The 25,512-nt window shown below is 41.6% G+C and overlaps 1 protein-coding gene and 1 long non-coding RNA gene across 2 annotated transcripts in view; one reads left to right on the top strand and one right to left on the bottom strand.

The window, feature by feature from the left end:
- LOC133473033 (protein kinase C-binding protein NELL1-like) overlaps window positions 1–25,512 on the bottom strand; it is a 262,509-nt gene that overhangs the window by 178,395 nt on the left and 58,602 nt on the right. The gene's annotated exons all lie outside the window — the stretch shown is intronic.
- On the top strand, window positions 133–24,821 carry LOC133474216 (uncharacterized). Its single transcript, XR_009787418.1, has 2 exons — window positions 133–238; window positions 24,597–24,821. It is a non-coding gene; the product is annotated as an uncharacterized LOC133474216 (long non-coding RNA).

Raw genomic sequence — 25,512 nt, 5'->3', positions numbered from 1 at the left:
ACATATTGTGGAGTGTATAGTGGTTGTGATAAGGGGAGTAGAGAGTAAAGGCAAGCTTGAACCAGGGCTGTAGGGAGGGTATCTAGCAGCCTGCTGGAAGTTTTTGCTTCACTGAGATTTCTGTGATAGAGGCAAGCGTAACGTGTCAGAGCAGGGAATGCGGAGTATTTTTTTTTAACTGAGTTCTTGGTGGATCTTATCGATTATAAGACCAATTGCAGGTGGCAATGGAGTGCAGGTGAGTACCGGGGTCTGATAACATTGTTGAGGTTGTAAGGGAATCTGGTGTTGCCTTCCTTGGAAGAGATAATACTTGAGTAGTGCATTATGTGTATTAGGTTTGGTAGAGTCCGCATAAAAAGCCATGTGGTAATGGTACTTTTCTTTATGGATAGTTAAACCAGTTTTTCTGTAGAGTCGACTGACCTGTCGTCCTTTGCCTTTCATGCAATGGAAATGGGGTATACCAGGGTGCTGCGTGGGTGAGGGAGACAGCTATAATTTTCACAGAAGCAACAGAGTTCAAGATGTGTCGATGACCAGTTATTTAGTGACTGACCAAATCCACTGATTGACAGAATGTGAGCAGACAGTTATTGATGCAAGACGTTATGGTAGTAATAGTTCACTGATGAATGATTTCAGCAGGGCGGTAGAAAGAGGGTGAAGGTGTTCTGTAATTATTGATCCTTGGTGTATTTTGACCAAAAATGCAGCCCTATGGGGGGCACAAGCCAGGGCAAACTGTAGGCCGGTCCCAAGCCCGGATAAATCCAGAGGGTTGCATCAGGACGTGCATCCGGCTTAAAACTTTGCCAAACAAATATGAGTGTTCATCCAAAGAATTCCATACCGGATCGGTCGTGGCCTGGGTTAACAACGTCTGCCACCGGTGCCCTGCAGGTTGACGGTGGAAATTCAGCTACTGTGGAAAGCGGGTTCTTCGGCAGAAAGAAGAGGAAAGCACAGAGCCTAGAACTGAATGTGGGGACTTTGAATGTTGGGACTATGACAGGAAAATCTCGGGAGTTGGTTGACATGATGCAGAAAGGTTGATATATTGTGTGTCCAGGAGACCAGGTGGAAAGGCAGTAAGGCTCGAAGCTTAGGGACAGGGTTTAAATTATTTTACCATGGTGTAGATGGGAAGAGAAATGGAGTCTGGTTTATTTTAAAAGAAGAGTTGGCTAAGAATGTCTTGGAGGTGAAAAGAGTATCAGATCGAGTGATGAGGCTGAAACTTGAAATTGAGGGTGTTATGTATAATGTAATTAGTGGCTATGCCCCACAGGTAGGATGTGACCTAGACGAAGTAGTTCTGAGCATCCCAGACAGAGAGAGCGTCATAATTGGTGCAGATTGTAATGGACATGTTGGTGAAGGAAATAGGGGTGATGAAGAAGTGATGGGTAAGTACGGCATCCAGGAAAGGAACTTGGAGGGACAGATGACTAGACTTTGCAACAAGGATGCAAATGGCTATAGTGAACACAAAACCTACAAGAGCGGAGGTAGAAGCACGCAGGTGGATTACATCTTGTGCAGATGATGTAATTTGAAGGAGGTTACCGACTGTAAGGTAGTGGTAGGGGAGAGTGCGGCAAGACAGCATAGGATGGTGGTGTGTAAGATGACTCTGGTGGTGAGGAGGAACATTAGGAAGACAAAGGCAGGGCAGAGAACCATGTGGTGGAAGCTGAGACAGGACGAGTGTTGTGCAGCTTTTCGGGAAGAGGTGAGACAGGCTCTCGGTGGACAGGAGGAGCTTCCAGAAAACTGGACCACTGCAGTCAAGGTGATCAGAGAGGCAGGCAGGAGAGTACTTGGTGTATCTTCTGGCAGGAAAAGAGAGAAGGAGACTTGGTGGTGGTGTAACCTCACAGTACAGGAAATCATACAAGGAAAAAGGTTAGCTAAGAATAAGTGGGACACTGAGAGGACCAAGGAGAGGCGAAAGGAATACATTGAGATGCGACACAGGGCAAAGGTAGAGGTGGCAAAGGGCAAACAAGAGGCATATGATGACATGTATGCCAGGTTGGACACTAAAGAAGGAGAAAAGCATCTATACAGGCTGGCCAGACAGAGGGATAGAGATGGGAAGGATGTGCAGCAGGTTAGGGTGATTAAGGATAGAGATTGAAATATGTTGACTGGTGCCAGCAGTGTGCTAGCTAGATCGAAAGAATACTTCAAGTAGTTGATGAATGAGGAAAATGAAAGGGAAGGGAGAGTACAAGAGGCAAGTGTGGTGGACCAGGAAGTGGCAATGATTAGTAAGGGGGGAAGTTAGAAACGCATTAAAGAGGATGAAAAATGGAAAGGCAGTTGGTCCTGAAATTTAAGGTGGAGGTGGGACTGCATCAGGGATCAGCCCTGAGCCTCTTCCTGTTTGCAGTGGTGATGGATAGGCTGACAGATGAGGTTAGACTGGAATCCCCGTGGACCATGATGTTTGCAGATGACATTGTGATCTGCAGTGAAAGCAGGGAGCAGGTGGAGGAACAGTTAGAAAGATGGAGGCATGCACTGGAAAGCAGAGGAATGAAGATTAGCCGAAGTAAGACAGAATATATGTGCATGAATGAGAGGGGTGGTGGGGGAAGAGTGAGGCTACAGGGAGAAGAGATAGCAAGGGTGGAGGACTTTAAATACTTGGGGTCAACCGTCCAGAGCAATGGTGAATGTAGTCAGGAAGTGAAGTGTCCAAGCAGGTTGGAACGGGTGGAGGAAGGTGTCAGGTGTTATGTGACAGAAGAGTCTCTGCTAGGATGAAGGGCAAAGTTTATAAAACAGTGGTGAGGCCAGCCATGATGTGCGGATTAGAGACAGTGGCACTGAAGAGACAACAGGAAGCAGGTGGCGGAAATTAAGATGTTGAGGTTCGCTCTTGGAGTGACCAGGTTGGATAAAATTAGAAAATGAGCTCATCAGAGGTACAGCCGAAGTTCGATGTTTTGGAGACAATGTTAGAGAGAGCAGACTCCGATGGTTTGGACACGTCCAGAGGAGATATAGTGAGTATATTGGTAGAAGGATTATGAGGATGGAGCTGCCGGGCAAGAGAGCAAGAGGAAGACCAAAGAGAAGGTTGATGGATGTCGTGAGGGAAGACATGAGGGCAGTTGGTGTTCGAGAGGAGGATGCAGGAGATAGGCTTACATGGAAAAGGATGACAAGCTGTGGCGACCCCTAAAGGGACAAGCCGAAAGCAAAAGAAGAAGAGGTGGTGTAGTTTGACCAAAGTGTGTCACAGATACAGTATGTTAAGACACCTGCGAACCATTTTAATTGTGAGGGGAAACATGCATGATTAGTCCCCTTAAAATGTCAACACATCAACATGAATCAACAATTCTGGTATGTTCCAAGAATACAATATAAAAATGTCAAAAGTCAAACTAGAAATAATTGTGTGATAGTCAGATGGATTTACCAACTAAAAAATACAAGTATTGTTAGTTAGCTCAATAGCTGACCTTAGCCACTTTGCTATGGGAAATTGATGCACAGTACAGTATATGCAAATACAATTTAATAAAAAAAAATTCACATGCCTCTTGACATTGGTAAAATATTTGCCCCGACTCCTGCACGAAAATGGGCCAAAGGTGCAGAGGCCGTTTTTTTCTTCATCATCATAAAAACACTGATCCATGGAGCACAGTGGACATTACATTCAGCAGACAAATCACAAAAACCTTTTTTGTAGCTGTGGGGGGTTGTTTCAAAAACAGAATAGAGGACAAAAAGTACAATTTGTAAATCAGAAAGGTCAGCAGCACTGCAGGTAATTATTGCCTGGAATAGCTCCATAAAGGTTCCTTCGTATTCTGTAAATCACAACTACATTTTTGCTTTCACCTTAAGCATGTAATTTGAGGGAGCTGCTAATCCCACACTAAACACCTCAGACCCAAGCTCTGTCAGCTTTAAGCTCAATGTTTTGTGTGCATTTGCAACAGTTCTCACCAACTCTCAAAATAAAACCACAGACAGCTTACGGAAGCTACTAGAATGTATGATGCCTTTAGTGAGTAACTGCAAATAAAAATTCAAGTAGAGTGATACCTAGGAGTTTGGACACGCAAACATTTGTACAATTTGTCATTGTACCAAACTGCTGGAGAACAATGAATCTGTTTTTGATACCGTTTGTTCTTAATACGGCTCATGTGAGCTGTCGTCTATCCCAGCTGAGTTTGGGAGAGATGTGGGGGAAAGGCCTGGACACAAAGGCTCAAGCCAAGATACTCTCCAACATTTTGTGGGGTTTCAACTGTCATGTATGAGGTCAGCATTGGACACAAACTGTCAGTGCACTTCAATAGACCTGGGTTGTGCATTATACAGCTGTAAACTGATGTGTGCCGCACCTTTTGTTATCTCTCATAAAGCAGCTCTGTAGAAATTATTTTATTATTATGCACACCCCCAAAATTGTCTCCAAAAATCAAGAAAAGCCCTCTTCCTATGTATAATACGTACCCATGACTTTCTATTGATACGTATAGATGCACTAAATGTAAGTGGTGAGCTCCTCCTAATTTGTTACTCTAATTAAGTCTGATTAGTATTTTTATGAATACTACGGTTTGCTTGTGTTTTTAGTAATAGATGTATTACTGTTTCACACCCTTGTGTTCAGTTTTAGCACTGCAGCTTAACAGAGGTATTTTCCACTTTGCACATGACCATTGACACAGCAGCCAGCTTGCACAATGTATTGAAAGCGACAGAGGTCATGTGCCCAGATAACACGTTCACACCTGGTGCAAGATAATAATAATTGAAAAAGAATAATAATAAATTTGTTAAGACGGAAAAAAAGCTGCAGAGGGCGGATAAACACGCATATGTCACGATTGGATAGAAACTGGACCCAAGAGGAGCCGGCGGAGGCTGAGAGGTTGTGATGAACAGTTTATTGAAAGGGAAATGATAATGGTCCTTGAGATGCGTTGGCGGGTTGTTGAGGCAGAGAATATGTGGCTGCAATACTCTGGCGATAGTTTCCGGGATCTGGCAGGCTTAAATGCAGGTGATGATGAGGGCTGAATGATGACAGGTGCACGCCCGAGGTGGTGCTGATTACTGTGAAGAGAGAGAAGGAGTGAGAGAAAGAGCGAGAGGAGCGCAAAGCACCACCCAGGCTTCAGCAAAAGGACTGCAGGGCACAGTTCATGACAGTACCCCGCCCTCAACGGATGCCCCCTGGCATCCTATCAGGCTTCCCCAGGTGAGCCGCATAAAAGTCCCTAATAAGGGAGTCGTCCAATAATCGCTTGCGGGAAATCCAGGAGCGCTCGATAATAGTGAGACTGATCGAATTGCCTTCAGAGGGGTGTAGGCCGGTAACGAAGTCCAAAGCGATGTGGGACCAAGTGCGGCTTGGGATAGGCAAGGGACACAGCAGACCAGCTGGGGGCAGGTGTTAAGACTTCCCTCAGGCGCAGACGAAGCAGGCTTGGACGAACTACCGGGTGTCTTTAACGAGGCTGGGCCACCAGAAGTGCTGCTGGATGAACTGAATCGTGTGGGTGAAGTAGGGATGACAGGTGAGCTTGGAGTTGTGGGCCCACTGAAGGACGTCAGAGCATGCGGAATCGGGTACGAACAGGCGGTTTGGAGGCCCGGTCTTGGGATCCGGGTGAGTCTTTCGAGCCTTCTTAACCACAGGTTCGATCTTCCAGGTGGCCGCTCCAACAAAACACAAGGAAGGGAGGATGGGTTCTGGTTCTACAGGGCTGGAGGGGGGTGAGTAAATCCGAGACAGGGCGTCAGGTTTGCTATTACGGGAACTAGGACGGAAGGAGAGACTGAAGTTGAATCTGCTCAGGAAGAGGGGCCAGCGAGCTTGTCAGGGGTTAATACGTTTGGCGAAACGGAGGTAAGAAAGGTTCAAATGATAAATGGTAACTCAGTCCCCTCCAGCCAGCGGCTCCACTCTTCCAAAGCCCATATAATGACTAATAGCTCTTGGTTGCCAAAGTCGTAATTTCTCTCAGCAGGGGACAGGCGACGGGAGAAAAGGGAACAGGGATGAAGCTTCTGCTGCGAGAGGACGGCCCCTTCCCCAATGTCCGAGGCATCAACCTCCACCACGAAAGGTTTGGAGCACTGGTGAAAAGGGTTTTGAGCTGGCTGAAAGCTTGGGATGCTGCCGGGGTCCACTGAAAGGGGGAGTGCGACCTTGCTGTAATTGCAGATGAAGCAGCGGTAGAAGTTGGCGAATCCGAGGAAACGTAGTTCTTTCCGTGTAGTGGGAATGAGCCAGTCAATGATTGCTTAGATTTTGGCAGGGTTGCAACTGTCCTTTGGCAATGATGTAGCCTAAAAAAACTAAACGGAGGATAGGTGGAATTCGCATTTTTTCCCGTTTGACGTACAGACTGTTTTCGAGGAGGCGCTGGAGGACTTGGCGTACATGAGTGGATGTCGCCCAGGTAAACAATAACTAACCGTTTTACCATAGCACGGAGTACGTTGTTGATGAATGCTTAGAAGACTGCGGTGGCGTTGGTTAATCCGAACGGCACGACCAAATATTCAAAGTGTCCGAGAGGGGTGTTGAAAGTGGTCTTCCATTCATCCCCCTCTCGGATGCGGATGAAGTGGTAGGCATTTCATAGGTCCAATTTGGTGAATATCTGGGCATCGCATAGGGGTTGAAATGACGGGTCAATGAGGGGTAGTGGTGATATATTTTTTACAGGGATGTCATTGAGTACACGGTAGTCAATGCATGGGCGGAGAGTGGTGTCTTTTTTCTCAACAAAGAAGAAGCCAGCACCTACGGGAGATGAGGAAGGTCGAATGAGTCTAGAAGTCAGAGAATCACGGATGTAATCCTCCATCGCCTTTTTCTCCGAGCGGGAGAGATTGATGAGACGGCTGGAGGGAAGAGGGCCTCCCGGCAGGAGATCTGTTCCGCAGTCGTATGGGCGGTCTTTACTGAACACTGGAGAGAGATCATGATATTCTTCGGGGACTCGGGCGAGGTGGTGTGGCAGATGGTGGTGGGAACTGGTGTGGCAGATGGTGATGGGTTTCCAGAGGGCGGCATAGCAGAGAGCAGGCAGTGTGGGGCTCCATCCAGTGATGGATAGGCGCATCCAGTCAAAGGCAGGGTTATGTTGTTTTAGCCAGGGAATTCTGAGGACTAATGGGGTCTCAGGTGAAGGGATAACGAAAAGAGAAATGTTCTCGCGGTGATTTCCGGAAATAAGCAAGGTGGACGGTACTGTTTGGTGGGTGACAGGTGGTATGACTCGGCCATTCGGGGCTGTGACGGAAGGTGTTAGAGAGGGAGTTGGAGCTGATGTGCTATACCTTCGTGAATAAAATTATCATTGGCATCGGAATCTATCAGGGCTACTATGGGTGTGTCATGAGGGGAACCTAGAATGCAAGCAGGAACGGTCATACGATAGGCGCTCTCGGAATGCGATGAGCCTGGTCTTTTGGTCGGAGGGGGCATCTGGCAATGAAATGACCTGATTGACCGCAATAAATGCACAACCGCTGGATAACGCGACGCTGACGTTCCTGGGGTCTAGCCACCTCGCCTTGTTTCCGCGGAAACTCAGCTTCGTCTTCTTGACTTGGCGAAGCTCGTTTTGCTGCTTCCTCCACTTGCGCACCATGGATTCGTTGATCTTGAATTCTCTCGCGGCTGCTCGATTCCCATGTTCCTCCGCGTAACTGATAGCTTGCAGTTTAAACTGTGCTTCGTAAGAGTGTTTCTTCGTAGGTGCCATTTTTGGGGGTCCTTACCCAAACCGATGTTTTGTACAATGCACATACCGGCGCTATATACCTACTGGGGGCGTGCCTTTAGCATCCTCCTTCACGCACACCCTTCCCCCTTTAACGGCCGCATGCTGTCCTCAGCCACGTCTGCTTTTCCTCTGTATAAGCAGCGTGTTGGCAGGATTTATAGATTTTGGAACTCAGTGCACACATAATTATAAGGTGCTCCGCATTATAAGGTGCTCCGTCCATTTTGGAGAAAATTTAAGACTTTTAAGTGCGCCTTATGGTCGTGAAAATACGGTACTCTGATTTTAGCAATCGTGCATAGCATGGATGCATACAATTATGTAATCTATGTATTTATAGCAGCTGTTGGAGACTTATGCAGTATAAGCCATTAAAATGCTTTGTGAAAGAGCCTGTGTTTCTAAATGCTGCAGCCTCAAAGCTGTTGCCGCTGTCTGGAAAAGCTGTCATTGCAGTAAAGGTAGAGGTCAGTGGATTTTACTCTATTTTGTCTCACCCTAACCTTTCTGTCATCACTCCCTTAACCTTCCCCTCTTGTCGGCGTACAAGTAGAAGGGTTTTACTGAGAGAACAGAGTGCTGTGATGCCAATTAAAATAGCAATGTAGTAAGGAGCAGGTCTGCATTGTCTGACGTTACCGGTAGCACCCATCAACACCTAATTACAGAGGACTTGCGCCAGACGACACACTGTACAGTATGATTAACAATACTGTTTTATCACAATGGGGCAGGTTTTGGTGAGTAACAGATTATGTTTTTGCAACCATACTACAAGAATGAGAATTGCATTTCACCAACAACATTGTGCTAAAATACTAGTACAATGTTTAAAGCTGATTGCGGCATTCACCAATTTTTTTTCTTTCCTGGGTTTTGTACTTCATAAAGCTACAAACATTTGAGTACACTTACACAGCGTTGTTTACATCACTAAGCAAAATAGTTTATTTCATTCTAACTGTGTTATCTTAATTATCTGATGTAATTTTCCTATGAGATTAGCAGTGTAGCTCAGCTTTGCCAATTCGGAAGATGTAAATCAATAATTGATTTCAGGAACTGCAACATACTGCGGAGCGGAACACCACATATCACTCCATTCAACAAAATAGGGCAGCACTGTTCCACTTTTTCACAGCTTCTCTTGACCTTTATCAGTGTTTGTATGTGTCTGAAAGTGACCTACATCTCAGGTTAGACAGTAGAGAATGGAAGGTGAATGTCTTAGCCATCATTCCTGAGACAAATAGTTAAAGACTAGAGCAATGCAGAGGGCTGCACAATGGCCAAGTAGAGCATTGAATGCAGCACAAGCTTTTCCTGGCATTTTTTTTGTCTTATAACACTAGCCTAGGTCCACAGATCTTTCGCAGCATCACTGGGTCTTATTGTTTAAAGCTATTAATCAGAAGAAGGGTATGCAAAAAAAATAAAAAAATAAATAGTATCAATGTCATATCAAAACACGGTTTGAATTGATGACACAGAGGGTCATTTTTTTTTCTTTCAAATATTGATGAATGAAGAAAAATAGGGTAGCATAAAGCAACAACACAAAAGGGCAGTTTTTTCCTCCAGAGCAAAAGAGCAGGTGCTTGAGCCCCACTTGGGGTCTATGTGTGCACAAATTTGTTTTTGGCATTACATGCTCCTGAATTGTTTTTATTTTATTTTTCTGACACATCAGATAGATTATGCTATTGCTGTTTGACAGTGTAAATATTATTTTGCTGGTAATTGTTACAATGTTATAGAGCAGGGGTCACCAACTTTTTTTAAGCTGAGAGCTACTTCTTGGGTACTGATTAACGCGAAGGGCTCCAAGGTTGATACACACTTCTGAAATAAATTTCCTCAAATTACCTGTAACAACAAGTTATAATTATGTTATTATTAATAATTAATGATATTAATTGATATTAAGAGACTGATAATAATGATGTCTAACAATATTTAGAAGGCATAAGAAAAATCAATATGCAACACTTGATTTCTATAAATTTCTGCCCGTGTTTACGTTTATGATCATTTACGTTTATGATCATATGATCATTTCTACAAGATTCCAAGAAAATCACAATGTCGCATCACTATTCAGCTTTATTTTTATTTATTTATTTATTTATTTTTTTATTATTATTTTTTTTAAATAAAAGAACAGCCCCACGGGCTACTCATGGGGATCTTGGGGGGCTACCTGGTGCCCATGGGCAATTGTTATACAATTAAAATGTTGGTGACACCTGTTTTTGAGCTTTTGAAGAGCAGGAAAATTCACTTTTTATTTTAGCAGCTGGAGTGTTACGCAAGTCTTTATTTTTTCTACTATGAACACCTAGCATGATGTTGGAGGAGAGGCCCAGGCTCACGATCTCTGTTCTAGTTCATCCCAAAGGTTTTGACAGGTCATGTTTTTAAGGTCATGCTTGAACAAAAAAAATTTTTGGTCAGAAGAAAAATGCATCATTACAAAATATGCACAAATATTTAATGACATTTTCAATGGGGATAGTGGCAATAACCACCTTAGATGCACCTCTTTTCATGACAAAACTAGACAAAAGAGGTTGCCAGCACTTGTACACGTCACATATACAAGCATGTTCATTCACCCCTCACAAGCATGAGGAAAATGTACACTTTCATGAATGCACAATAAAGCAACCCTGGAGTGAAGAACTAGCATTCAATTGAAGCAAGGAAATTACATTTATACAAACAAACAAAAAAAAAGGCTCATTTGGTTCAGAGGGAATACACTGCAATGCACCAATGTGAGGCAAATGCAGTTTGTATGTGCCCTGCGATTGGCTGGCAACCAGTTCAGGGTGTACCCCGCCTCCTGCCCGATGATAGCTGGGATAGGCTCCAGCGCGTCCGCAACCCTAGTGAGGAGAAGCGGCTCAGAAAATGGATGGCTGGATGGATGGTTTTCTCTTTAAATGTGAAAGGGTATACAGTATAGAGTTACAAAGGGCACTTAACCCAAGGTAATGCCATAATGCAAGTATAAAAAAAATATTTGAGGGACAACTTGTCTGACGCACATTCAGTATTATAGTACTCTTATTGAGCCTTTGGCTTTAGATGTGTAACGCCAACTTTAACAAAGTTGTAAAACTTTTAATTTAATATGGCAGACAGGAATGTTTTCATAGGAACTTCATTATGTTGTGGATAGGGAATGATGTTACACTGATGTACTCTTCTGTTCTAATCTTTTAGACTCCATCTGAAACATTATGAATTCAGATTCTGCCATTGCAGCGCTAAACAGCTACAGCCGATCTCAAAAGGACAAGGGTCAGTCTCTCTTATGCTTCCACTTCTAAGCATTGTGAATGGAATGAACTGTACTGTCACCACCCCAACTACAGTTCTGTGGTTAAATATACAAACATTGTGGCGTGAGAAGACATGCCTGTGATTCCAGGCACTGCTCACCAGTTAAATCCAGTACATATAAAAAGATCTATAAATCCCAAATGGATGAGTTTTTTTTTTTTATGAATTTGTTGCAACTGTTTAAAATGAAAAAGAAAAGCACGTCGTAAAAACAAGCCCCGAAGAAAAGGCTACTACAGTCTGAAAGGAGAGCATACGCAATACGATAGCAGCTATATGATTATTAATGGGTAAAATGACTCAAATTCCATAACTTGTTGCTGAGGACAGGATTGATTTTACTTATGGTATGCAGGTGAAGACAGATCCAAATAAGGTGTTCTCACCCAGTCCCTTAAAGACAGTGTGCCCACTTCCTATCTGTACTTACCGCACCTGAACAATGACCTTATCTGCTAATCAGAATCATCTTTATTTGCAAAGTATGTCCAAAAAACACACAAGGAATTTGTCTCCAGTAGTTGGAGCCGCTCTAGTACGACAACAGACAGTCAATTGACAGAGAACACTTTTGAGACATAAAGACATTGACAAAAAAAAAACAGTCACTGAGCAGTAAAGGTTTGCTAGTTATCTGGTAATGCCGGTACATTTTTATTTTTTTTTGACAATTGTGCAAAAAGATGCAGAGTCCTCTCGCACTTAGAGCAGTTTGAATGACTAATATTGCAATAGTCCGGTGCAATGACAATTGTGTAATTGAAGCGCCTGTCCTTTTCTGACAAGATATTGTAACACTGGAGTTATTGTCTTATTAAAGAAAAAAAACAACGCTGGAATGTCTGGTAGGGTATGTATTTATGTATCCAAGTGTCCCCTGGTTCTCCTTGGCACATGTTCTCCTATGCCTCATCACCAGCAGGAACCCCAAGTTTGGGCATCTGCCTGGAGTAGGTGGGTTGGCTCTTTTAATGACACACTCCATCACACCTAACACAAGATAACAGTGAAACAACCCCCCACACCCTACATAAACCATACTGAAGAGCCTCAAACCAGCAAAGTAACTGGAGCAGCAGGCTGATGTAAACTTAGTGAGGCTAATGATAGCTGAAGGCTGACAGAATGTTGGATTCATGGATTTTGACCGATGCACGAGCAGGCACGTCACTCAAGTTTGTTGCTGACTGCTGACAATTGTGAATTAAATTATTATGGAATCAAGGCAGGGCTAATGCAAAAACAGAAGGAAAAATACATAATCCCTATAAAAAATGGTTAGAAAGCTTTGGCACACGTCATCCCATTGGGGAAATATTCAAAATAGATGTGTGTTGAAGTGATGAAACAGAAGGAAGTATGTGTTCAATATAATACAGATGGATGGGATGGTGCTGAGGTGAAGCAGTGGATGTAGTAGGCATCAGCTTTCAAACCAGACATTTAAGGTGGACTGCCAGATTTAATCAAATGATTTATTACATCGTAGCATTCTTCTAAATGCAGGCTTATTATTTAGACTAAATATGAACAAAGTTGCAGCATGAGCCAGACTTCTCAAGCACAATTACAGTATATTTAACAACAAAACTAAAGTATAATCCTAATTCTAGATTAAAATCAATGTATCCATTGAGATTTTGAAATGCCCTTCATTAGGCCGCCTGGCAGGGAGCTTAATTACGCTGAGAATTTTGCCTCAGCTGCTCGTAAAGATAACAGCAATTGATCCAATGTAGGTTGCCCATTGATACAAACTATAATTGCACCCCATGTCACGTGGAGCTGTAACAATGCAAACCGTTCCATGCAGGCATAGTTGACAGTGTCATGAAGCCAAACAAGATACAATATATCCCGAGATGTGATAAAGTGAAGAACACTGCTTTCAACAATTAAGATTTGGCTTTCAACCATTAAAAATGTGGCCTAATGTGCCAATTTGCTGGACTTTTTCATAATCCATTGGAACTTACTGGTTCACTACTCTTTCAATATCATTTTTCATTCCTTGTTGAAATAACCAAATTCTAGAATGAAGAAAAACAATTCACGGCAACATCAAAAAGGTTACATTTCATTGCAATGTTAGCATTAGACCAATGCTCCACAGGAATATAACTTATCTACTAGTAATCATGTATCTCCACACCACGATTGTTTTGCCAGGCTGATATGCTAGGTAGCAAGGGGGGGAACATGCCTCAGAGTTCAGTGGCACTGTAAATGAGGGAAGCAGAATGTCATTTTATGGCTGGTGGACACAATGGTAATACAACATGCATCATTATAAGACTTTCAAGGTGGATCGCTCAGTTTCTCTCCTTCATTAGGCACGGACGCAATGAAACTAATGTCCATGAACTATCTGCAATTCCATGTTTCATTGTTATAATTCAGATTATCAGAAGCCAAAAATGATCTTATTCATCCTACGATAACGGCAACGGCTACTGTATATTCGGAAATGTCAACCTCAATTATGAATAAATAAACGAAACACTAAATATAATGTAATCATCTGCCAAACCCAAATTTGAGAGTGAAAACTACATCTACAATGGTGTATATCTTGGTATATTTGCAAAAAGTATAAATGTGCCTGTAGTTTGTCTTAACTGGGTCCACAGGCAAAATAAATTGGTCAATTTAAAATTCAATAACAAAATGATGTTTCCTAAGGGATGTTATATCTGACCGTCCATCACCAAACCGAGCAGGAGTTGCACGGCCGTGTTTTGAGCTATATAAATTTTCGGAAAAGGCATTAAAAATGCTTTAGAGTGAAATATAGATTGTGGTAATCGGGTAACCTTTGGTGAAGATATGTACTGTACGCTTAAAGATCGGAAGCGGCATTTTAGCATTAGCCTAACGACAAGGATGCTTCGTTTACACCATGGACTGTATTACGACCTCTTGTTGGTTCATATGTGTAATGACGTACATTCCAATTAAATCCGCAGCTGCAGAGAACCCCGAGCTTTCTGTTGATACCAGACATGATGTGATTTTCCTTGTTTTGCGCGCGACAGCAGCTGATTAGTGTTGTTGAGTTCTCGTTGTCGTCTGACTTTTCTCATGGAGAATTCCCTGTACCCTTTCAATGAAAGCATTTATTCAAGGCATTACGGTAAGAAATTCAATCCATCAATTCCAACTGGGAAGTGATCTTTTACTTATTTTTCTGGTGTTTGAATCACATCTTTTTTTCAAGCAGACAATGCTTTATGGGCTCTAGCTCAGAACACGGCTATGCGACTTCCGATTGGTTTCATGCTGTTTTGAAATACAAACTGGTCTTTTGGCCAAGAACTGGTTTCTGGAAAGCAAACCAAAAAATAAATAATACATCTCCATGTGACCGTTTTTGAGCGGCAGCTTTATCGCGCGTTGAGGACATCTTTTCTAAAATGAAGGAAAACAGGACTGTTGCTTGGGTGCCACTAAAAATAAACTATTATTTATTGTGACACATTACTCACATAACTGTTAATCTCAAACTAAAAATACATATTAGTTGTAGCAGTGTAAAAAATATATTCTTTTACAGTAGATAGGACCAGCAGTTGATGTGTGGGTGTGTTATGGACAGTCATTTGGCGGTTTTGCAGCTGCCTGTGAATGTAAAAAAACATATTCTTAGCATGAAGAGAGAGATAATACCGTTGTTGTTGTGCCGATTATAAAAGATACCCAAGCCTTATAATTACTCAAACAATTAGTTATTTCTAAAGAATAACATGCATCTGTATGTTGCTAATCTTATTAATTCAAACCAAATAAACCATGTACTCATGCTGTAATGTACTAATGCTGTTCAAGCACATACTGTGTATATATATATATATATATATAGTGCCGTAAAAAAGTATTGGCCCCCTTCTCAAATTCTTATATTTTTGCATCGTTGCCCCACTTTAATGTTCAAGATCATCAAACAAATGTAAAGAGACAAATATGACCCAAGTGAACTCAAAATGCTGTTTTTAAATGGCAATTTTATTTATTATGGGAAAAAAAACTATTCAAAGTTACCTTAATTTTCAGTGATCACAGTGAAAATTAACCCAAAATTGTGATTAGCTACAATTAATTCATGATTTAACAAGGGGGCTAAGAACTTTTTCAGACAGAGTCAGGTAACATTGAATAGGTTTTTTTCCACTTAAATAAACTCAGCATTTAAAAACAGCATTTTAAGTTCACTTGCGTTATATTTGTCTGATATTTAAATTTGTTTATCTTAAAAATTAAAGTGGGGAAACTATGCAAAATTATAAGAATTTGAGAAGGGGGCCAATACTTTTTCACCGCACTGGACATGCCATTTCTTTAACGTACAAACAACAAACAAATACAACTAAGCGGGATATTATTAAGACTTATGATACAACCAGTCTATGATATATACATTGAATTGATCTGATAGGACTATAGAAACTGGTTTTGAATTGAAATTTGGCAGCGTTTACCTGAGGGAGAATACCTCACCTTGATCGTGTACCTTAACCCAGCCACTGGCAGTACATGAGGTCAGCAGGATTTTTCCTCTGCAGACCATTAACACTTTTTTTCCCCTACCACTGGCTGATGTTTATACAGTAGGCTGGGAGGCACTGAGGACTACCACTAAAATGACTGCCCAGTCATGGCTAAAGTGGCCAAGCCGTAGCAGCTGGGTCTCAAGATTGTGTGCCTTCAGGGGGAAGCTTCAGCAGTCACAACACAGAGCATTAGCCATGCTGGTGACAGTTACTAACATGTGAAGCTTAAAATAAGTATTTTGCAACAGGTACAGGCATATGTTCGTTGTTTTACATGACAGTCAACAGTGTTCTGTCTCTGGCTAACTTTTGGCCATTCACAAATGAAACCGATTATTTGAATGTAGTTCTATTTGTCATGTGATTACTGTATGGGTCAATATGACGAGGGAAAAACCTATAATCAGGGTTGAGAGGGTTACTATAAAAATGTACTCTGATAGTTACGAGTTACTTGTTAAAATGTAGTCAGTAATGTAATCCAAGTACCACAATATGAATCAAATTTGCGTACCGTAATTTGTCATGTATAATGCGCACCAATGTATCATCCGCACCCCCAAAATTGACCTCAAAATTCTGGAAAACCCTTCTCCCTATGTGTAATGCATTTTTACAATGCATGATTTTGCTTCTACCCATATGATCAAAACGAAGTATTTTTTAAAATTATTCTGAAATTAAGCACTTTATTTGAACATGTAATACTTGTATTTATTTGTTCCTATTTTGAAATTCACAGCCTTACTTATATATTTAGTAAATTAGAAAACACAGTTGTGCTCATAAGTTTGATTACCCAGGCAGAATTTGTAAGACGGGTACAGTTCTTTAAAGAAAACATGAAGGGCTAGGCGAAACATTTAATTTTATTTTAATGGGATTGAAATTAAACTGTCAAGCATATCAGAAAAGTATTATCATTAAACAAAACATAACCATAAAAAAATGAATGATGGTTGTTGTTCAGTCACATTTAAAAAAAATAATAATTATTTCACAAATCCTGCCAGGGTATGTAAACTTATGAGCACAATTGTACATACAGTATATGCAGTCATACGTAACCCTGTCATATTGGAATGAAAGTGTGAGCTACACCTTTTTCATAAGCTCTTGGTGGCCGCATATTAGAATGAAAGTGTACACCTCTCTCATAACCTCTAGGTGGCGGTGACATTGGAATGAAAGTGTACAGCTTTTTTATAACCTCTACATGGAGGCCTACATTTATATGTGAAAGTTTTTTTTCATTTTCCCCTATACCTATGTATAATGCACACTATTGACTTGACATTTTTTAGGGGGGGAAATGCGCATTATCCACGAGTAATTACGGTATTAGTAAACTAATGTATTTTGAGTACTGTCTACCTTTGGAGTGCTCCAATACCAAATATAACAAAAGAAATTCAATAATAAAATACATCTTGATATATATTTTCTGTCTTGTTCTGTAAATGTTTAGTATGCATGTTTTTGAAATGCGGGAGCGGGAGGAACACGGAACAGCTGGGATTCAAATCCAAAACCTCAGAACTGAGAGACAGATGTGCTAACCTCTTCTCACCGTGCTGCCTAGGTTCATAACGTTTTAAAAAAACCTATCCACATGACTCAGTGTGTGTTATATCGAGTGAAATGGAAAAAAAGACGACTAAACTTATGAAGGCAACCTTTGCAGTTAGGGGGGTCTTAACCCCTCCCCTCATTGACACACACACACGCACTTGCACTGCTAACAGGAAAAGGTTGGGGGCTCAAAATCAACAACCAGCTTCTCCCGCATTAAAGTTGTAATCCTGCAATATAATCCAAATTTTTAATAAATGTGCCTGTAATCTTATTACATGTTTTTTTTTCTGTAACTCTAATGGAATACAGTTACCTATTTTTTCTGTATTCTGATTTTGTAATCTCATTACATGTATTCTGTTACCCCCAAGCCTGTTTATAATATCCAATTACAGATTTTGTTGGACCATGCTTGATGTAGGAATTTTAGAAAAACTGAATCAAAACTGATCCTAATCTTTATAATTGTCCAAATGATCCTAAGCATTAAACAAAGTATAAAATATTGCATATTGTGACAAATTATAGACTCAATAAAATCAAAAACTCTAAAATTACCTATGCTCTGTTTTCCGAGTGTCTGTCTTGATATTGCTCCTTGAGCATCACTGGCCATACATAAAGGTCTTGTTCAAATACAAAATATGGAGGCTTCTTTCTCTCTTTTCATTTTGTGAATCTCAAATTACAGTAACTATAGGTGGGTGACATTAAGCCTCTGCGGCCAGAGTGGAACCTAAATAGAAGGAAAGAAAGAAAAAAGAACCACTGAAAAAAAACTAAGGAAAAACAAGAACTGTATCGATTTCATCTCTCATTGGCATAACAGAATTATTGTTTTATGCCTGAGAGCTGTCAATAGCATTGTGGATTAATTGGAACTACTACACATGGAAATGAAATGATGAGGTACTGACAAGTTAGACAGATTGCATTAAAATGTTGCTCAGGATGTACAGTACATATCAGAAGAGGTGGCAAGTAATTTGGAGTGCGCATGCATAAACGTTTTGAGAGTGACCTTTTGATGAAATGTCTCATTGCAAGCAACACACACACAATAAACATCTACTCTGTCAGTACTTTGACTGATAGAGCATCTTGCAAGCGTAAGCAAGGCACAGCTGTGAGCAAAACTGCAAAAATGTTTAACCCTTAAATGAAATTTTCTCACTATGAGTGCTCGTGGAGTTTTATCCGTTTAGACTTGGTGACATAGGATGTTTTTGTAAGATCCACTCTCCCAAAATTAGCTTGCAAGCAAAAGAGAGAAGCACAGAGTGAGTGAGTAGATCTCCAGCATGGAGTTGCTTCTGTTTGGAGCCAATGTCTATGTTGTACCCCAAGGAAGGAGCCTTCGAGAAGAAACGAAGCTCTGCATTGAGGTTGGCTTTCATCACATATTTAGCGGAGTATTTTCTAAACTGGGTGTCAAATAAAAGGCTTCACAGGAGCTGAGAAGGTGCTGGCAGTAGGAACTGGGCAGTAATGAGACCAACAGCTGAGGCCCTTTAAGAAACACTCACCAGCGTGCACACCAGTTGACCTTCTGCAAGTGGAAGACGAACACAAGGTTGTAAGTGACAGGCATAGCCTATGTCATTACTATGATTAGCTATTCCCAAAAAAACCTGACTCTGAGTGAGTGACAAGGATATAGGCGAATATATTTGGTGTGTGCCACTAATTCACTTTAGAGAATATGGAGGCACATCTGCATAATTCAATCCACTACTGTAAATGCATGACCTTGTCCATGCTCCGTAATAACACTTTTGGAGGTAACGTTACGCAAATGTGTTTGTGAGATGAAAATGGCTTACAGCAAAGTACTATGATCCAAAAAATGCATTGTTTATCAGTTCATTGGTATATGGCTGCTCTTCCTGAGCAAGATTGATGTAATCATTTTCAAGCATATTGCGAGAGGACTTTCCATGCCCATAAATAAAACATATCGTGAAGTGGCAATGTTTTCAGGTAAAATGGTGCATTGCTTTGCTTATTCAAAGCACTTTCAAAGAAGTTGGTACACGTTATATAAATGGGCATTGTCAGCTACTGCACAATAAAGCTAGCATAATCATAGAAGTGGAGGTTCAGTGTCTTTGCTAAGTAAAACTGAAGCAAGTGGCACACTTTAATATTCATGGGCAGCGGACTTTGAGCCATAACCTGTCATGGTCTGTGTTTTGGTTTGGGTTGTGTTTAGTTTTGTTCCATGTTTTCCTGTGTTCCATGTTTGTCGTGTGCTCATTAGGTTGTTGTGTCCACCTGTTCTCGTCTACCTTGTGTCGACCAATCAGCTCTCTCCAGCCACTCGTGTCTTGTCCAGGTTTTCCTCGTTGTCTCGTCAATCTGTTTGTATTTAGTTCCCTGGTTTCTTTCAGTTCTTGTCGGTTCATTGTCGTTGTCTTTGCATTATGTCATTGTCAGGTGTTATTGTCCCTATCTGTTCTATGTCCTACTGACCAGTGATAGTTTGTTTCCAGTTTTAGGTATTTAAGTGTTTCTTTGTTACTTTGGTTTGGTTGTGGGACTTTGTTTAGTTTTGCTTTATCCACGTTCCTTGTTGGCCGTTTTTGAAGATACATTTTTTTTTTTTTTTTTTTTTTTGAGACTCCCGCGCTCCTGCCTTGCCTCCGTGCTTCCCTGCACTTGGGTCCTCCATGTTCTTGCCTTGCGTTCCTCACCGACCAAACCCCAGACGTGAAGAATACTTAAACTGAGTGTGCCTCTCTCAATGACGAGGAAACTCTATTTTAGTACTGGTTGCACCAGTAGTGATCAACCTTGTGTGCACTAAAATGTTCAGACAGTGAATATGCTGAGACATGATATTGTACTGCAAACGCTTATATTTTAACACAGACTACAATGGAAATTCAAAATGTGTCTGTTCCATGATGCTGCCTGACCTGTGATTGGTTCGTAAAACATGTATTAGCTGTACGAGATTTTTTTTTTTTTTTTTTTTTCTCTAAATAACATTTTAACATTAGTAATTGTCAAACAAGTATGATCGGAAGTTAACCAGTCTAAAATTAATTCAGAATTTAAAAAAACAATTACCACTCTTTAACGTCTCTCTAAATTAAATAACAGATGACTGGGTATAAAAAATGTGCAGCTGATGTGCCTCACAAAAAATTTAAATGAGATGCACCACTAATGGAATGTAAAACACTACCTTTTGACTACACAAGAAAATAATACATTAGATTTGACGTAAGTAAGTAAGTAAATTACAGAACTATGGCAGTAGCTCAAAATCGAAATAAAAATGTAGATTTGTTGTTTTTTTCTAATGCAGTGCTGCATTGCATTGACATGTTTGTAAGGAGATTAGTGGAGCTGATCTGATACGATGTGAGGCCAATCACATAGCAGAACAAATGTAATTAGAGATCATCTACACAGTCAGAGAAGAAAGGAATGGGTCTGAAAAGAATAATCATGGTGTCTTTAAAAAAAAAAAATAATGTCCACAAACACTAACAGACTAATTGCAGGCACATTTACAAGCTTGTAATGAGAGGGTAAAGCGAGAACAGCAAAATGGAGTTCTCTTCCTAAACTTTGACTGCATGAATTCCTGTGAAGTCCCATCCTGACTCAAACGATCCACAATCATCTCAGTACCCAAGAAACCTGCAAATTCAGGACTGAATGACTACAGATACGTCACCCTGATATCTGTGGTCATGAAGTCCTTTGATTGTGTTCGTGCTGAACCACCTCAAGAGCATCAGAGGACCGCTGCCGGACCCCCTGCAGTTTGCCAATCAAGCAAACAGGTCTGTGGATGACAGTCCAACATGGGACTGCACTTCATCCTGTAACACCTCGTCGGTGGAGGGACCTATGCGAAGATCCTGTTTTTGGACTTCAGCTCTGTGTTCAAAACTATCATTCCCCAAACTCTTCTGATCCAAGTTTATCCTGCTCAACGTCTCGCCTGCTATCTCGCCAGTCGATCTACAGCTTCCTGACGGGCAGGACACAGCAGGTGGGGCTGGGGGAAACCAAGTCACCCAGACGCTCCATCAGCACCGAGGCCCCCCAAGGATGTGTCTTTCTCTCCGCTGCTCTTCTCTCTCTTTACACAAATGACTTCACCTCAACGCTGTCAAACTCCAGAGGTTCGCAGACGACACCACAGTCATCGGCCTCATGAAAGACGGTGACGAGTCTGCGTATCAACAGGTAGTGGAGCGGGTGGAGCTTTGGTGCGGCCAACACAACCCGGAGCTGAACATGCTCAAGACTGTAGAGATGATTGTGGACTTCAGGAGGCATCCTTTGCCACAGCTGCCCCTCACGCTGTCTAACTCCCCTGTGTCAACCGTTGAGACCTTCAAGTTCCTGGAAATTACAGTCCCTCAGGACCTGAAGTGGGAGACCAACATCAACTCCATCTTCAAAAAGACCTAGCAGAGGATGTACAAACCCAATTCCAATGAAGTTGGGACGTTGTGTTCTTCATTGTAGTACTTCCTACGGCTTCTGAGGACGCACGGCCTGCCACAGGAGTTGTTGAGGCAGTTTGACACATCAGTCATTGAATCGGTTCTATGTTCATCCATCACAACCTGGCTGCCACAAAGGACAAAATCAGACTGCAACGGACAGTAGAGACTGCTGAAAAAAAATTCTCGGCACCCACTATTGAAGACTTGCACGCTGCCAGGACAAAAAAGGGCATGCAAAATCTTCTTGGACCCTCCACATCCTTCGGCCAAACCCCTCCCGCTTCTTTCATTTCCATTGTCCTCGGGCGCCTCAGGTGCCACCACGTGCACGAACGCCCGCCGCAACCAAGCCGGCAGCGTTTTCGATTGAAGATAATGCGGCTTCGATCGCTTTTCCTGGTCACGATCGGGCGGCGGAGCCTCAGCGAGCAACTACCGGCATCCCGTACCAGTCCCTCACGCATCTGAGGGCCAGAGCTCACCCCGCCACCAGTTCAACTGGCAGGAAATTTACCAGCGCATCCAAACGGGACAACAACTTTCCCTTTCCATTTCTTTTTGTTTTTATTTTTGTGCATCTTTGTTTCCTTCGACCAAAACTGCTTTGGTTCCGCCTGAGGTCCGGAGGAAGACCACTCCCCAAAGACCAGCTGATCTGCGTTCATGAGTCGACACTGCAACATCAGTGCCTAATAATTTTGGGGAAATTCCTAGCTACACATGAAATCCCAACTTTGCTTTCTCTCGCTCTGACCCAACGCAGTAAACGCTCACGTTTCCAACTTTAGTCCAACAAACAATGTTCTATTTCCCTTTTCGTATGCCGATTTTCCTTCTTTTTGCCATTTTTAGTGTTATTTTCTCTCTTTAGTTAGACCCCTTTTGTGTGTTTCCCTCTCGGCATTAGTTTGATTTTAACAATGAAACTTAAAATTACGGAAAACAACGCTTGCGTTACTTCCGGCTTATTCTTTTCTCCGAAATGAATTACATTTTTATTTGACCAATATACGCTACAATAGTGAAGCATTTGCATACTGCTGTTGATTACTGCTGGCCACTCGTGTTTGAGAACTCTCTGCACCATTTGCACAATTGTAACTGTACCAGATCATCCATCCATTTTCCAAGCCGCTTAGCCTCACAAGGGTCGCGGGCGTGCTGGAGCCTATCCCAGCTATCTTCGGACAGGAGGTGGGGTACACCCTAAACTGGTTGCCAGCCAATCGCAGGGCACAGGTAAACAAACAACCATTCGCACTCACATTCACACCTACGGGAAATTTAGAGACTTCAATTAACCTACCATGCATGTTTTGGGGATGTGAGAGGAAACCGGAGTGCCCAGATTGAATCCCGGTCCTCAGAACTGTGAGGCAGACACTCTAACCAGTCGGCCACCGTGTCGCCTGTACCAGATCATCGTACTATTAGTCACTTTAAATTGCTGGAGGACTGCATCATTTGCACATTTGCTATTATATCAGCATCATCACACTAGTGGTAAAATTTCATTGCTCAATGACTCTCCATACTCGTGTGTGGATTTTTTAATGTCCTAAATGTATATTTTGTCATAGTGGCTGTTTGTTGTCATCCTTGAGTGGCTCCAACTACTGGAAACAAATTCCTTGTGTGTCTTATAACATACTTGGCCAATAAAGATGATTCTGATTTTGATAATATTTAAGACCGTTGGATAACGTTGATAACTAACAATGTTGAGTGATGTCATCTATTAAGTCGTTGTAAGGTACAGGGACAGCAAGTCAGTCAGGACATCCTAAGTGGAAACTCATGTACATGATCGGCTGGAAGCACCAGAGGCTTGTTTTTTTTTGTTAAAATGACAGACTGGAATCTGGTGTAGACAGGGAGGCAACACAGGGAAGCATGCGCTTTAGCAGAGGAACCAAAAAGGTCATAGTACTAAAATCAATGAAAGATGAATACGTCTGATCACTGAATTCATCCAATAACCTTATTGAACCTTGAGCGACTACCGGTATCTTCATTACTTATGCTAAAAGGTTGACTGCAGAATCAGAATCATCTTTATTTGCCAAGTATGTCCAAAACACACAGGAATTTGATATTTGACTAAACTGTATAGACATATTGTAACTATATATCCGTTCCATCAAAGTATCTGTTGTTGCTTATTTATTCTCAGTCAACACACTAATTAAAAGTGTTTTTTCTGTTGTCTGATGAGAGTACAATCCCCAACTGTGACCTACAAAAGGGTTCAAGTGTACACTATGTTTGGCAGGACCTCAGAACTTCCTCAAAATTCACCAGGAAAACAACCTAAACTCAAATCAGAGATCAAAAACCAGATTCATATTGGAGAGCAATACATCAGCGAAAAAATGTTTGCATACAATTAAATGTTAGTAATCAAACTGGACAACAAAATGTCAAGGCTAATTCTCAGAATGAGCTCTCAGCAAATGGATAGCAATGAAAGTCTTAATAAACACAATAGGTCTGCCTAAGGTTGTTAAATATCTTAGTGGAATATTAAAAGCCTTAATATCAGGACAACAGAAATAATTCCTATATCAAATGTTTTCAAATCCAAGGGGGATGGGTCTGTCTTTTTGCTATACATCAGAACATAGTCGGCCCAAATTGTACTCATTCTAGCTATACACACACAAATAGAACTATAAATGTCTCTGTGGAATACAGAATTCAAAACAAATGCAAACACACCATGGATTTCTTTGTATATATTGCTTTTCATTGTAGGTTAAGCAATTCGGATTGAAAATCGACATATAGGACATATATTTTACATTTCTGTAAACTTGAAAAATGGCTGAAATTTAAAAGTGCACTTACTGTGAAAAGTCATTTTTGTTTTGCAGGGGTGGTAACCTGTCGACTTGGGGTGGGCACCCTGGCCTGCACTTTCCTCTTGGATGGGTAATGCCAAGTCCACCCATTCTCATTCTACCTGCACAGTAACTCCAGAACACTTCCGATGACGAACGTACGTGCGTGACAGTGCTGAGTTACTAGCATGTCCATGTAGACACACCATGACATTTACTTGCCTGAAGAGGGGCCACTATAAATTGCTAAACAATCTTTATGATGTTGTCAACTTCCTGGACTGTACTGTCATTTGCACAAGGTTCTACAGGTGTTAAGGCAATGCATAGCCACTCCCATCACACAATGTTAGCACTGCCTGACTCACTAACCGCTATAACTTTTCCTCAGGGTCACATTAGACTAAAGTGCTGAGATGATGATTTGGTGCATTCTGATAGCTGTTTTAAAAAGTGACTTGCCAGCAAGCAGTGTCACCTACTGCTGCCAGGTCATGGTGAAATGCAGATTAGTAACCAAGGGTCAGAGAGGAGAATGTGGCCAACCTTTCTGTCTTACACTCGTACTGTGAACGTGTGTAGGAGGGCCTTGGTAACCATGACAATTTTACCCCATTGATTCACAGTACCATGCAAAAGTCCACAATGTGTTGTTTGGATGATTCTTTGAGGATAATAGATAATTACAATGGCACTCAGTGTAGGCCAGACCTGTGTGTTCGTTAGTTTACAGGCTATCTCCTGGTTGATGGATGCATGACCAATAGGCCACATCATTGTTATTATGGGCAGTTTTTTTTTTTTTTTTTCGCAGAACCCTCTCAATTCTATATATCTTACTATTTACTTGGACAAAATGACTGCGATGAAAATACAGAATTCAACTGCACAAAATGCAAATCAGTGGACCAAACTGACTGCAAAATAGTAATATAACATCTTTTTTTTG

The sequence above is a fragment of the Phyllopteryx taeniolatus genome, chromosome 2, assembly GCF_024500385.1.
Source record: "Phyllopteryx taeniolatus isolate TA_2022b chromosome 2, UOR_Ptae_1.2, whole genome shotgun sequence".
Classification (NCBI taxonomy): Eukaryota; Metazoa; Chordata; class Actinopteri; order Syngnathiformes; family Syngnathidae; genus Phyllopteryx; species Phyllopteryx taeniolatus.
The sequence above is the reverse complement of the archived record's forward strand: the minus strand, read 5'-3'. Positions and strand labels throughout refer to the sequence as shown.